Source organism: Ursus americanus, chromosome 26, assembly GCF_024610735.1.
Source record: "Ursus americanus isolate L20-20 chromosome 26, mUrsAme1.1.p, whole genome shotgun sequence".
NCBI classification, from domain to species: Eukaryota; Metazoa; Chordata; class Mammalia; order Carnivora; family Ursidae; genus Ursus; species Ursus americanus.
Window position 1 is genome coordinate 18,274,895 of NC_142152.1, and position 15,443 is coordinate 18,290,337.

Sequence of the window (15,443 nt, forward strand, 5' to 3'; positions counted from 1 at the left end):
GAAAGCCTTTAAAGAAGTGATTAAGTTAAAATGAGGCCATTAGAGTGGGCCCCAATCCAATCTGACTGGGGTTCCTATAAGAAGAGGAAATTTGGACACATGGAGAAACCCCAGGAATGTGCGCACAGAGGAAAGACCATGTGAGCACACAGTCAGCCAGCGGCCATCTGCAAGCTAAGGTGAGAGGCCTTAGGAGAAACTAGCCCTGCCAACACTTTGATCTTGGACTTCTAGACCCTGGAACTGTGAGAAATAAATTTCTGTTGTTTAAAGCCACCTTGTCTATAGCATTTGTCATGGCAGCCATAGTAAGCTAGTACAAATCAATCTCCCTTCCTCCCTCCCCCACCCAATATGTAACCAGTCTCCTATCACGGTCTCTCACATCCCCCCAGCCCACCCCTCAGCTGAGTGAGTACTCTCCTTACCCCATTCAGGCTCCAACGCCCCGTACTGGCCTTACCCTGCTGCTACTAACATCACTAATATCACTCCTCCATGTATGTGCCTGTCTCACCCTACCTAGGCTCTGATTCCCCAGAATGGACCACTACAGACCCTGATGCGCTCCCTCCCCTGTGCCAGCGCCCCCTTTGCCCCACTCAGGCCTTGACACCTGGTGCCAGGCCACAGACATCATCACAGGGATGTTTACCTTGCTTAGTCTTACTCACTGATTTTGGACTAAATCTCACCTTCATTCTTCCAAGATATTTTCACCTTTCCCAGGCCAGCTTTCTCTGGTCATCAATGTCAACTAGAAGAACAGATGAGGCTGTAGGGATCTGTCCAATTTATTACACATATTGCTTAGACCTGAGTCAGCAGGACTGACCTGCAGAAATCAAAAAGTTCTCAAGCACACAGACCGGTGTGATATTTATATAATATAAAAGCCTCTCTTCCTTCTGTTCTGTCTCCTGACTTAACCCAGGCTTCTACCTGGTACCTCACTCAGGGTGGTCTCACAGTCCTGGTTCCCTTCACTGTGGTGTTACTATAATCAGGGGACCTGGATGTTTCCTCTCTCTTAGGTGCTGGTGATGCCAACTGGCGTTGAGGAGATCTGAATCTTTTTTCATTTTCCTTAAACTCTGGGGTCTACTTTTTTTGGGCAGAGGCCTCTTTTCCTTCGATTTGTTTTAGTTTATCCACTCATTTCTAAAACATTATTATACCTTTTCTATTTTATTTTACAGCCCATTAGTGTGGGCATGTAAAACTATCAGATTGCAGGGGCGCCTGGGTGGCTCAGTGGGTTGGGCGACCAACTCCTGATTTCGGCTGGGGTCATCTTGGGGTCATGGGTTCGAGCCCCACATTGGGCTCCACACTCAGCAGGGAGTCTGCTTGAGATTCTCTCTCTCCCTCTCCCTCTCCCTCTGGCCCTCCCCACCGCGCACGCTCTCTCTCTCTCTCAATAAGATAAATAAATCAATCTCTGGAGAAAAAAAGAACAAGAACAATCAGATTGCAGAGAGCAGCAGAACTAAGAGATGACGCAGCTCTCAGGGGGGCAGAGGAAAAAAACCACCTGGGCTCCTGACATTCCAGTTTCTAATTCCAGTGCCTCCTCCCCCTCGATACGACATACCCCCAGAATCCTCCTACTAAACTCTCCTTTGGCTTGTGCTAGCCTGATTGGGATTCCGGAGCTTTGCACAGAGAGGTGCGTCTCAGACATTCATTTATCTGCAAATCTCAGTCCATCCAGCCAAAAACATCGTCATCTAAAACCAGTGCCTACAAATGCTTCGTGCTGGATGGTCCAGACTGCCCTCGGGGAATTCTGAGAAGCACCTATTTCTGTAGCGCTCTCTCGTTCATACAAGTTCAGTATTCTCTGCCAACCAACTAGCCGTGCACAACCTCGGTGCTCGTTGAGGCTGGTTTAGTGAAGGAACCGATGGATTTTGTCACAACATATATTTTGTGCATATTGCACTGTGATGGACCCTATTCATTCTGAAGATCTCCCCGATGGCTCAGCCAATCCGCAGCACCTACAATGCATATTTATTGAGCACCGGAGAGTGCAATCTCTGACAAGGAAACCAACTCAGAGCTTGTACCTTAATAGGCCATTGCTCAGATTGCCACCCCTTTAGGCAGTGTGCTTTCATTTGCACTCTCATATTACCTTAACAGACTCAAAATTTCGGAAACCTGAAAAATGACTCTAAATCACAGACCCCAGTTCCCTTATCTCACTCATTTTTATTCCTCTTGGAATTTATGTCCTGACTTCACAAGTCTAAGAATGATTGCCCTGGCTGCCTGCACCGCACGACCTGCTGGGGGCTGGAAGCCCCAGCTGTGCTTTCTCTGCCTCCGACACCTCCCCTGGCAATAAACAGAACTCTATTAGGGCTTCCCTAATGGCTCCTGAAGCAATGGGCAGCCCTGCAGCTCATTAATAGTGGCGCTACCACCGTGGGGCTAGAGGGAACAAATGTTTATTTGGTTCCAGAAAATGAGCCAACCCCACCATTAGACAATGCCCACGGAGGTGAGGTGGGAAGAAGCCATTTATAGAAAGAGAAGCTTTTCTTGCTGAACCCTCCACTGCAGGATGAAGAGTTAGTTAAAGCCGTTGCAGCAAAAGCCCAACGTGGCAGACACTGAGCCTTGTAGGAAGGAGCGGTCTCTGCAGGCGGAGGTAGGAAATCACACCCATGCCTCGGATTGGAAAGACAGATGCCTGGAAAACCTCCCTCTGCAATTCTCCCTTGCCTTCCCAGCTCCTCCTCAAGGAGGTCCAGCGAAGCGGCTGGGACTCCCACTATGTAGAAGAACTGTTCATTTTTCGGTTTGGTGGGGGAGGGTTTGCATTCAGTATCACTGAGTTCTCACCAGCTCACTGTGGGTCAGGCACTGTTCTTTCTAAGTGCTTTGTAGGATCCAAGCTCGTTTAACTCTCACACTGAAGTAGATATCCTTGGTAGCCTCATTTTTCAGCTGGGGAAACTGAGGCTCAGAGAGGCCAATTAACATGCCCGGGGGCCCACAGCTAAACTGTAAAGGAACAGGAATTTGGACACAGACCGACTGGTTTCGTAGCACACAGTCTTAACCTCGAGGCTGTATTTTAAGTGATGACCAACAATAATAAGCAACATAAAGTGTCTTCCTTCCAATACACAAACACCTTCAAATATGTCGTCACACTTACCTATAGCGTGGGATCTGGAAAGGTGGGGTCTGGGTCATCAAATTTGGGACAGAACAAGGAAGAAATTAATTTTGTGACAGGATCTGGCTTTCGGTATGGATTCATCTGAGAAATGGGGGCTAAAGAGGTCCCTTATTTTAGCCTTCTTGGGTTATCTGATTTTCTACATATGTGATCCCAGAAAACAACAGAAAGGCTTAATCCAGTCCCTTATGTCCTCTCCTGAGATCAGGAACAACATGCCCATCTGATTTTTTTTTCCTAAAGCCTCCCCAGGCACATGCTTGCACAGGTTCCTTGATAAAGCGGGTTCTGCTTCAAGTCTTTCTGTCTCCTAAGGCTAAGCTGAAGCCACTTTTTCCCTACTCCCTTCCTCCTGTCCCCTAAAGACAATCCCCTCCCCCATCAGTGTTAAATACAAATTCAAATGCAGAACAAAGCAGGGATGCAATCAGATTTGGAACAATTACATGCTTCAATTATTTTTTCCTGCTCTTAATCTGCGGGATTTTTTTCCCCTTCTCTCAATCTATACCTTCTTATGTCTATAAAGCTGTTGTCACTGATAAAGCCACTCACGGGAAACAGGGCACATCCTTGTAACATTCTTCTAGCTTGCCGAGGAAATGAGTGATGCTAATTGAAGCTATGACAGAGGACTCTTCCTGCAGGCCCCTTCTCATTCTCAAATCCAGGCCACCCTGGGAAGACCCCAGGCTTGCAAATGCTTAGCAGAGGGGGGGGAAAGTTTTAGAAATTATTTGAAGAATCCCCCAAATGGAAGCACAATTCTCAGCACCAAGTAGACAGGGTAATAAAAGCAGGTGGAAAAAGTAGGCTTCTGCAATGACCTGTGTTTCCAAGAAAGGCCTCCATTGACTCCTAATGACCGAGATCCCTCCCAAGGGGGCAGAGAGAGGAGAAATGCACAGCTGAGGATGAAGCCTGATAAGGAATTACAGTCTGCATCAAAAAGAAGCTCAAAATGGAATTATTTAGATAAACTGGATGGGGGGGTGCGTTTTTAGAGTCACAACAGCAGCATACCTCCCGCGATAAAGCAAAGTGTAAGCCACTTAGCCCTCAGGTCAGGGGCAGGAGAAGAAGAAAATCTATTCTGCACTCAATTCCTGAAAGACAAACCGGCTAATGTTTTCCTTTTTTAACTGATCAGACTGAGTTTTTGAAAATCCTATTGGGTAAGAAATTATATATTGACCTGAAAAAAAAAATGGTTCACAAAAATTGTTTAAACAAAAAGAGTCATTTCCTCAAAGAGCCCTTTCCTGAAATAAAACCCATCTCAGATAGTTCAAGAGACTTTAATGATGGAACGGTTAACAAAGGTGGAAGCAGGGTAAAGAGAAGCAAGATCATTGGGGCACCCATAGGCTAGCGACAGTGGGAAGCTATTACTATCAGGGGGCTTGATGGGACAAGGGGAGGAAATGGAATTTCTGGAGCCTGGTGAGAGCTGGAGCCCAGGGAAGGCCCACCGCCAGAAAACACATCCCAGAGCAGCAAAGGATTTCTCTCTCCTCTTACCCATCTGTCTCCTCCTGGTTGAACTCAATTGGAAAGCAGGCAGCAAAGGGGCTAAAGTAATGCATGTGGGTATACATGGAACAGGGCAAAGAAGGATGGAGAGTGGGGCATGAAGACAATAATCCACACATCACCAATCCACAGTAGTATCTCAGTGCCTTCTTATCACATCATCCTGTTTTTTCACTGCACTTATCATTACCTGATGTCTTATTTTTATCTTCTTTGTTCCCCCTACCTCACAATTAGAATGTAAGCTCTTTGAAAGCAAGGATTTTTGTCTGTCCAAAACTATATCCTCACATGGAGTGTTGGAACCTGAGAATGAGGAAGGCATCCGCTTTGGAGGGGCATGGACAGCATGGCCCAGCACAGGTTCTCAGAGCAGGTGTGGAGTTAGGACAGCATCTGTGCTGGGAAAGGAATGGTGGTGGAGACTCCTGTATGCCTGGCTACCTCCAGACGGATTGATCAAATAAGGAAATACATTAAAGATAACTCACTGTTGGCATTCCTGGGTGACTCAGTCAGTTAGGCAGCTGATTTCGGCTCAGGTCATGAACTTGGGGTCCTGGGATTGAGCCCCGCTCAGTAGGGAGTTTGCCTCTCCCTCTCCCTCTGCTCCTCCCCCTACTTGTGCTCGCTCTCTCTCTCTCTCAAATAAATAAACAAAATCTTACCAAAAAAAAAAAAAAAAGAAGAAGAAGAAGAAGATAATTCACTGTTAGGGAAGATACAAATATGGAAAGGGAGAAAACATGCATGAGCCCTATGGTGATGGATTGGAATTAGAGGTACTGGTGTGAATTCATGGTTTTCAAGACAGATAATCGCTTCTCAGTGTTTTGGCTAAGACCAAGTGAAGATAGATAGATAGATAGATAGATAGATAGATAGATAGATAGATGTACAAGTAAATAGATGTAAATGTGTGTGTGTGTTTGTGTGTACATAGTGTGTGGAAGTGTGTGGGTGTATATTCCCAACTGTGACCCTGAGTGGGCCTTGCAAGAGGGATGCCCTAATAGCAATGAATATGCTTAGCACTCAGATCTTGGCTTCTAAATACCACTGTCCATTAAACGATACTGGGACTCCTGAGAGAAATAACTCATTCAAGCCCAGGGCAGGGGGAAGTACAAGATGAGCCTACAATATCTTTTGCCAGAAAAGAATGATCAAAGAATGAGGACATGTCAAAAGAACACAGAAGTTAGTATGAAGAGCTTCTACTAGCCAAACTGGGACTATTTTAGCGTAAAAATAAATAATGATGAGACTGGATTTAACCCACCAAATAACGTAGGAAACTCTGAGCACATTAATCAATTGATCAATTGAATGCTTGGTAAAGAAGAGGATATTTACATAGACTCACACTTACAAATTACCCAAAAAAAGGTAATGTTGTACTATGTATGTAAGATGTTACCATGGGGAAATTGTATAAAGAGTACAGGGACTTCTTTATAGTATTTTTGCAACTTCCTGTGAGTCTATAATTATTTCAAAATTTAAAATAAATTTTAATTTTAAAAAAAGAGTAACTTTACATTAGAGAAGCCTATCTGACCATTACCTTAATCAAGAAATGGAAGTTAATATCATCCATAATGGGACAAATCAAAATTATGTGCCTCCTGATAGGATGCAACGAGAAGAATGCAGTGTCACCTGAATGACTTCCCTGTTGAAGATACAGTCTGAATCTGATCCTGGAAAATAGCAGACAAACCTAAAACGAGGGCCCAAATTGAGGGACATTCTACAAATTAACTGGCTTATAATCTTCAAAAGTGTCAAGGTCATGAAAATTAAAGGAAGACTGAGGAACTGTTCTATACTGAAGGAGATTTGAGACATAACTAAATACAGTAGGTAATTCTGATTCTTTTACCATAAAGAAAATTACTGGGACAATGGGTGATTCTTGAGTGGGGCCAAGGACTGGGTTGTAGAAAAATGCTGATTTCCTGATTTTGATGGTTATATATATATATATATATATATATATATATATAGTGATTATACTGTGGAAAATACAAACTAAGAGTATTCCAGTGTGAAATTCCTCTGTATTACAGTTGGAATTTTCTATTAGTTTGTGATTGTTTCAAAAAGAAGTTTTTAATTATTAAAAAAAAAATACAACTAATCCCCAGCACCTAGAACAGGCATGGCGCTCCGAGTGCTCAATAAATATTTGAACAAACTAATGAACTATATAAACAGGTACAACAAACACATGCTTAGAAATAAAGGCATCCAAATATTAACAGTGGTTTTTTCAAGGAATGGATTTATCATAGGTAATTTGGGTGGTTTTTTTTTTTTACTTTGTGCTTTTCTGTTTCATAAATTTTTGCATCAACCGTGTATTATTAATTGTTAAATTGGTCAAGCTGCTCACTAGCTAAGGTTCAGAGGCACCACAAGTCTTGTCCTTGAGTTTGGGGGTTCCAACATTTGATGTCATCAATTACTTGGACCAGATCCTTAGAAAGAGCTTCAGGCCAGGGACACCTGGGTGGCTCAGTCAGTTGAGTTTGGGGGTTCCAACATTTGATGTCATCAGTTACTTGGACCAGATCCTTAGGAAGGGCTTCAGTCCAGGGACACCTGGATGGCTCAGTCGGTTAAGTGTCAGACTCTTGACCTTAGCTGAGGTCTTGATCTCAAAGTTGTCAGTTCAAGCCCCACACTGGACTCCATGCTAGACATAGAGCCTACAAGAAAGAATGTTTACTTCCTTTTCTGTATTGTTGGTAGAGACAATTCATTTTTCTACCATGTTTATTTGTACTACTTTATATATTAAGAAAATCGCTTTTCTGTAATAGGAGTTAAAGATATTTTATACCAAAGAGTATCTTTTAACTTTCAATAGTTTTTGCCTTGAGAGCACAAGCTCTGGAACCAGACTGCTTGATTTTAAATCCTGGCTCTGCCATTCTCCAACTGTGTGACCCTGAGCAAGCTACTTAACCTATGCAACAGATCAGTGAAGTCGTGATATTAGTAGTACCTACCTCACACGGTCGTTGTCATTAAAAGAATGAATATATGGAAAGAGTTTAGAAAATATGTGGCACATGTCAAGGACTATATATCTTTTTCTTTTTAATGTAGTCAATTTTAATGTTATTCATTTTAGATAAAACTTTTATTTGCTTTGGCTTCAAATTCTGGAGATGAATTTTTTTTTAAAAAAGGAATTAGTTTTTTCATTAAAGATTTTTTTTTTTAAAGATTTTATTTATTTATTTGACAGACAGAGACAGCTAGAGAGGGAACACAAGCAAGGGGAGTGTGAGAGGGAGAAGCAGGCTTCCCGCAGAGCAGGGAGCCCAATGTGGGGCTCAATCCCAGGACCCTGGCATCATGACCTGAGCCAAAGGCAGACACTTAACGGCTGAGCCACCCAGGCGCCCCTTTTTATTTATTTTAAAGAGAGAGCATGAGCAGGGGAAGGGGCAGAGGAAAAGGGAGAGAGAGAATCTCAAGCAGACTCCACACCAGGCGTGGAGCCAAGGCGGGGCTCGATCTCATGACCGAGATCATGATCTCAGTCAAAATCAAGAGTCTGACCCTCACCTGACTGAACCACCCAGGTGCCCCTATTTTTACTTTTTTTTTAAGATTGTGTTTATTGATTTGTCAGAAAGAAAGAGCACAAGTGGAGGGAGCAGCAGGCAGAGAGAGAAGCAGGCTCCCCATTGAGCACGGAGCCAGATTCGGGACTTGATCCTACGACCCTGGGATCATGACCTGAGCCAAAGGCAGTTGCTTAACCGACTGAGCCACCCAGGTGTCACCCTATTTTTACTTTTGATGGTAATATGCACCATCCAGATATCCAGCCTTCCTCATCATGGAGGGTGCTCCATCCATGCGCATGCAGACCAAGCAGTGAGGGGCTCTATAGTCACCACATCTACTGCTCACAATAACCCTCTTCAGTACATACCATCATCCTCATTTTATCTATGAGGAAGCAGAGGTTCACAGACACCAAATGACTCTCGCTTGAGACCAAGCTCCCCTTGTGCCTTGATTTGCAAGCGTTCTGTAACCTTTTTTCTCTGGTGTGCCTATTCCAGATCACTAAGGCATCCCCTGCGTCTGAGCCCTCTGCCTGGCTGGCGACCATTCACTCAGCACTCCCCAGACCAACTCCTTCCTGACTTTCGCCTGCGACCCGAGCTCTTCAGCTTGCAATCCCCTTTGACTCATCCCACAGGGTTCATCAAACCTTGCAGATCCTCCCTCCTCTGAAGTGTGTCCCCCATCTACCCCCCTTCCATCCCAGCGACCACCACTCTGCTTCAGCCCTCACTAACTTCCACGGACTGTGGCTGCAATAAGCTCCTCAGGAGGCCCCAGCGACTTCCACAGTCTGTCCTCTCCAGTGGCTCCCACTATGCTGCCTGGGTGATCTCTCCAAAGCGCAGCTCTAGTCCTGCACTCCCCAGCTCTCAGACCTTCCGAGGTCCCCTCTGCCTGCTCCTTTCCCTGACATTTGACCCAACCTACCCTGCCAGTTTTGCTTCCAAGAATCCCCTCCCATACAGCCAAAATGAATGCCTCATTATTCTTTGAACAGGCTTCCAGTGAGGTTGTTTGTTCAGCTTAGAATTTCTGTCTCTGCCTTCTCTTCTGGGCAACTCAAGCTCCACAAAGCTGTCCTTTATTGTGACTATACTCACTTCTCCTTCCCCTCCCCACCTCTCCCCGCTCCACACCATGCATTTGTAAACTCCTTGAGAGCGGAAATTCTACCTTCCTTATTATTGATTGAAATGCTTTCACACTGAGATACAACTGATAAACCACACGACCTACTTTCTAATTGGTCCAGCCACTCACAGGGACCCGGGTTAACAAGGCACATGGTGCGCCAGGTCTGCTAGTGGCAACAACCAAGCTTGGCCTATTTGCTTAATTTTGTTTTCTTCCCCCTCCCCCAAGCCTGGCTTAATTGAACCCAGATCTTCTCACAAAACTGTCACTTTTGGCCAAGTGCCCATCACAGTCCTCTAGAAGTTCTGAGAGCTGGCAGCTGATATCTGGAACGGTCACAGCACACAGAGAACACTCTGGAAATATTAGTCGTACGAACAAATTTTGCGCTGGAGAGAACATCAGAACATCAGATCAACCTCACTGTTCAACAGAAGAAATGAAGGCACAAAAAAGAGAAGAGACTCTCTCACACGGCAAAGCAGGAAAACAGAACTAGACCTAGAAGTGACCCTCCATGACGACCCTTGAGGCCACGCTCCTCTGCACCTTGGATCCATACAGACCTCGGGTCAGCAGCCTCAGCCACCTGAGGTCACTGCCCAAGACGTCACCACCTGTTTTCTCTCATCTCAGAAACTCCTTTGTCTTTCCCACAGTAAAATCTTTCCTCCCCCCACGTCTCCGGTTTAAAGATAGTAACCCAGGACGGCGAGAGGACCACTCCGGGCTCGATCAGTTGCCTGCGGACAGAGAAGGTACCCGTTGCCGGGTCAGGTAACCACTTCTTCAGAAGAGTTCGCTCCCTCCGAGCTTCCGGTATCAGAACTCAGCCTTCTACCCTGCCCGGCCCCGCCCCCAACGCGCCCGGCCCCACCCCAAACTGCCTGACCACGCCCCAAAAATACTCGGCCCCGCCCGAGACTCGCCGGCCGACACGCGGCCCCCTCGCCTGGCCTGGGCGGAGCCGAGCTCCAATCTCCGCCCTCCCCCTAAGTCCATCCTATTGGTGTAGACAGTCAGAAGCCACGACCAATGAGAAGGAAAGGGCGGCCGCCTAGTCCTATCCGCTGCGACAACACAAAAAACGGACGCAACTAACTGGCTGACGCGACACCGTGGTCTTTCCGGGTCCTTCCACGCTTAGCCCGGACTCCTGCCGGTCCCGGCCCTGAGGAAGAGCCGGAAAGGACCCTCTAATAGTAAGTGTCTGCTGACGGCGGTGGCCATTGGCGTCGGTCCGGGGGCTGCTGCTGCTCCCCCCACAGAGCTCGGGGTGGGATGGGCCGTGGGGGGAAGGCTCGAGAAAGGGGCGGGGAGCAGCGGAGCACGTGGAACGCCGGCCCGACCGGGGCGTGGGTGGGGGGCTGGGCCGGCCAGCTCCGGGTGTACCGGCTCGTTGGGCGTGTACCGCCCGGCTCGTCCTGTCAGGTCGGTTCTGCGGCCGTAAACGAGGGGAGGTGAGGAGACCCCGAGTGTCGCCGCTCTGTGTCGGACTCGAAGGAGCGTTTTTTAAGCCCTGTTGCTGAAAGTGGCACACGATACCTGCCTCTGGCTGGACCGCGGAACCTTGGTGGCCGTTTCCCTGAAAGTTCAGGTTGTGAGAACAGCTAACGCACCTTGAGCGCGTACTGAGTGCTCCGCGCTATGCTGTTTTACAAGCCTTAACTAAGTTCTCCTCCCACCAGCCCTGTGAGGTAGGTAGGCGTACCTTTGTCAGACGCAGAAAGAGGCCTCGTGACGTTTCGCTGGCCCAAGGTAACTACGGAACTAGTCAGTGGCAGAGCTCCGGTTTGAACCCAGGCGTTCCGAGCTAACCTCTCGACGCCCGAGTTGCGTCTGAGCGAGAAAGCCGTGCCTTCGGGGTCCTGGAAGCCTTGTCGCGCCCCGCCCCCGCTGACCTCAGAAACCGTGGTACCACCCCCTTCCCCCGTCGGGTAATCTACAGCCCTTGTCTCGTAACTGAAACAGCAAGGAGGAAAGAAAACTGTGAAAACTTCCTGGAGGAAACAAAATTCCAAAACCCCAAAGTCTGGTTTTAAATAACAATGGAAATTACAATTGAGGAGGTGTTCTGTGGGTAACCAACCCCCGGGGCCTGACCAGCAGGGGTGGAATTCCTTTTCCGCCACTCTTTGTGTCCTGCTGGGTAAGATCCTTAGTCCTGGAAGCCTCAGTTTACTCATTTGTAAAAATAGTTAGAAAAACCAGCTCAAAGTGGGCATGGCAAGCTCCTCGTAGAGGCCATTTTGTATTCGACTTTACAAACCATTCAGCATTAGTATTTTCCATATTACAATCCAGTAGTTTATATAATCGTGATTACCCTGTTGGATGTTTCTCACTTTTAAATATTATAGTTCTGCAGTAGTAAATCTTTTTTGTTTTTGAGATATAATTCACATATCGTAAAATCCACCATTTTAAAGGGTACAGTTCAGTGGGTTTTGTAATATATTCACAAGGTTGTGTGACTAACACCACGATCTTATTCCAGAAAATTTTCATCACCCCAAAAAGAAACTCTGTGGCCCAGTGTGGCCCAGGCAACTCAGAGGAGCTTTGTTGGCCTCCAGGCCAAGTGTTGAGGCCCAGCTGCCAGGGTCTCCCAACCTGAGGTCTTGGGTGGGGGAGATGGAGCCTCTTCCCACCCTGAATTTCAGCCCTGGGCTGAAGCTAGGAGAGCCTGAGGCCTGCCGGCTCACAGCAGGCTCCCAGCACACCTGCTGAGCAGAGATCCAGGTGGAGGCTGCCCCACAGCCCCCTGGCATGGGGTAGTAGGGGAGGCCTCTTGGGGGAGGGGGAGGGCTAGTTATCCAAGAAACTCTGGGATGTTCCAACCACAAGCCTTTGGGAGAACTGTGGGAAATCTTGGCCCTTCCTGTGGGGAGAACTGCCTGACTGTGAGGCCAAGCTGATTTCTGGGTGAGATCCCACGACTGGGCCTCTTACAGAGAGGGTCTGTATTTAAAGCAGGGTCTGAAAAACTCAGGAATTTGCCAAATTTCAGGATTATTGACGAGCTTGGAGCCAAAGGAGATGAACCTTTGAAAGCTCTTGCAACCAAGGTAAAAATGAAATGGAATGACTTCACAGCAACGGTAACATCAAGGAATGGAGACGCTAAATTGAATTAGAAAGGACAAGTCTGCAAACCCATCTATCTGATGGGCATGTTATTTCACGGGCAGAACCCAGTTACAGGCAGCTACAGTGGATGCTGTCCAAACAGCTTTCATCTGGAAAAAGCTATCGGCAGTTCTGAAAAGCAAAAAGCAAAGGATACCAGCACTGTACTTCGGTTTTATCACTATTGAAATTGTTTCACAGCAAAGAATTAGAGGTATACCTGCTGCCTATCAAAATGCACCCAAGGTTGATGAGGGATAGGTTTTTCAGAAGCTCTAGGTATCCACCACATTATCCACCTCATTTAGATAATGTAAGGATGTTACCCAAAGATCTCTCTCAGCCAGTAACTCCGGAAACCAACGGAAAAACTTTGGTGCCCTTTGAGGCCAAGTGCTCCATCCCCAGGAATCCCTAGCGGGCTGGACAAATCAAAAGCACAACTCCGGCTGGGTTTGCCAGCACTGTGGCCGAACAAACTCGGATCAATTCAGCACAAGAGAAGCCAGTAACTCAAGAGACCAGGATTTGGAAAAGAGAAAGAGAAATTTCTTTCCGGTGCCAGCAGCCAGAGGAGGTGGCAGGCTCAAGCCTTACCTGACCTCTCAGCCTGCAAGCTGGACACCTAGAGTTTTATAGGGAGAGGTTCAGAGGGGTACGTGCCAAAGAACAGACAGTGTGTGATCACAGGTGGGGGGGTCAGGTATGTGTGCATCACATGATCGTGGGCGGGGAGGGGATGTGTGGGATGTGGTCTTTCTAGGCATTCTGTTGTTATTCAGGCTTTTCTGGCCTGGTGGTTACGATGTTCTGGTCATTGCAAAACCTCTTCATCAATGCGTCAAGAAAGTATGATAAGAAATAAGAACAACAGGTTTCAGTTAGAGCTTGAGTTAGGCAGTCCTGTCTATTTCTGGTTTTAACTGTTGGGATCTGTAGTTAAGCAAGAGGGCTCACCGACAAGAACAAATTCAAATGCAGAGTTTCCTTTCCGAGATCACTGTCAGCTAAGTGTATATCTGCAACAGGATGGATATCCACCTGTCGACTAAGAAAGGGTCAACAAGCAGATGATTGAGATGTTACAGAAAAAAAATATTTTTCTTAAACTTGTTTCCATTTTCATCTTAAAATGACTCTGAATCCAGGATTACAGTGGTATCCCTTATTCAGGGGACACATTCCAAAACCCCCAGTGGATGCCTGAAACTATGGATAGTACCGAAACCTGTATATTCTGTTTTTTTCTTATACAAACATACCTGTGATTAAGTTTAATTCATAAATTAGGCACAGTAAGAGATGAACAACAATAACTGATAATAAAATAGAACACTTACAACAATAGACTGTGATAAAAGGTATGTGAACGTGATCTGTCTCAAAATCTTACTGTACTGTACTCACCCTTTTTGTGATAATGTGAGATGATAAAATGCCTGTGCGATGAGACGACATGTAGACACTGGGACACAGCATGAGGCTGTTATTGATCTCCTGAGGATACATCCGGAGGACGATCATATGCTTCTGGATCTGATGGAGGATAACTGTACCCGGGGGAAGTGAAACTGGGGGTCAGGGGTCTGCTGGACTGAATTGTAGAACTTCATACTGGCTTGCTATGTTAAACCTCAAAACGAAATGCTACTGAAAATAGGGGAAAAAAATAAAGGATGTTTGTGCTGACCTAAAGTGAAGGTTTTTTTGCGGGGGTTTTGTTTTGTTTTGTTTTTAAGATTTTATTTATTTATTTGACAGAGAGCCAGCCAGCGAGAGAGGGAACACAAGCAGGGGGAGTGGAAGAGGAAGAAACAGGCTCCCAGCAGAGGAGCCTGATGTGGGGCTCGATCCCAGGACTCTGGGATCACGCCCTGAGCCAAAGGCAGACGCTTAACAACTGAGCCACCCAGGTGTCCCTAAAATGAAGGTTTTAAAAAATATTACATACCCAGTCATTTTAACCTCTTACCTTGTGATATTTGGTCTTTTTGTATAATCCCCTCCACCACCACCACCTCCTTTTTTTTTTTTTTTTTTTTTTAGGATTATGGATTTCAGAGTGTCTCATTATTGCACTATTCCTGGTTGGAAGTGTATAGTAAATAGATAACAGAAACCAAAAAATCTATAATTCCAGTTAACTTCTTTTAGGTCAGCTCCAGAAAAGGATCCTATCTAGTTGTTCTGATTAAAAAATTCTGTTTCATCAGGCACCTGGGTGGCTCAATCGGTGAAGCATCCAACTCTTGATTTTAGCTCAGGTCATGATCTCATGGTTGTGAGATCAAGCCCCTCATTGGGCTCAGTGCTGGGCATGGAGCCTGCGTAAAGATTCTCTCTCTCCCTCTGCCCCTCACCCTCCCCACCCTTAAAAAAAATTCTATTTCATGATGCAGTAAGTAAAAAGACAAGGTGGGTTTTTTTTTTTTTACCTTTTACTGAAACATGAAGTCTCATCATTTGATCTGTATATTTACCTTTCAGTAAGTGTGTAATCAAACAGAATAAAGGAAATACGGTACTAGTGTATCAGTGTTTTATGAATGCACAGGGATAAATCTTAGTTTAAATAAAAGTCACATTCAACCTGATTCTCGTTTTAAAACAAAACTGCTGGGGCACCTGGGTGGCTCGGTCATTAAGCATCTGCCTTCGGCTCAGGTCATGATCCCAGCATTCTGGGATCGAGCCCCGCATTGGGCTCCCTGCTCAGCGGGAAGCCTGCTTCTCCCTCTCCCACTCCGCCTGCTTGTGTTCCCTCTCTTGCTGCCTCTCTCTCTGTCAAATAAATAAAATCTTTTAAAAAAAAAACAAAAAGACACAAAACAAAACTGCTGTCATACTAAAGTGTTAT

General features: G+C 46.0%; 1 protein-coding gene across 4 annotated transcripts in view; it reads left to right on the forward strand.

Moving 5' to 3' along the window:
• Positions 1–10,537: 10,537 nt before the first annotated feature.
• The window catches only part of DCAF4 (DDB1 and CUL4 associated factor 4), a 30,662-nt gene continuing 25,756 nt past the window's right edge, over positions 10,538–15,443 (forward strand). For 3 of the 4 annotated variants that reach the window (XM_087856095.1, XM_087856097.1, XM_045807885.2), the window contains exon 1: positions 10,538–10,659. The gene's annotated coding sequence lies outside the window, so the exon portion shown is untranslated. The remainder of the gene's footprint in view (positions 10,660–15,443) is intronic. The other variant, XM_045807883.2, reaches the window with a different exon arrangement.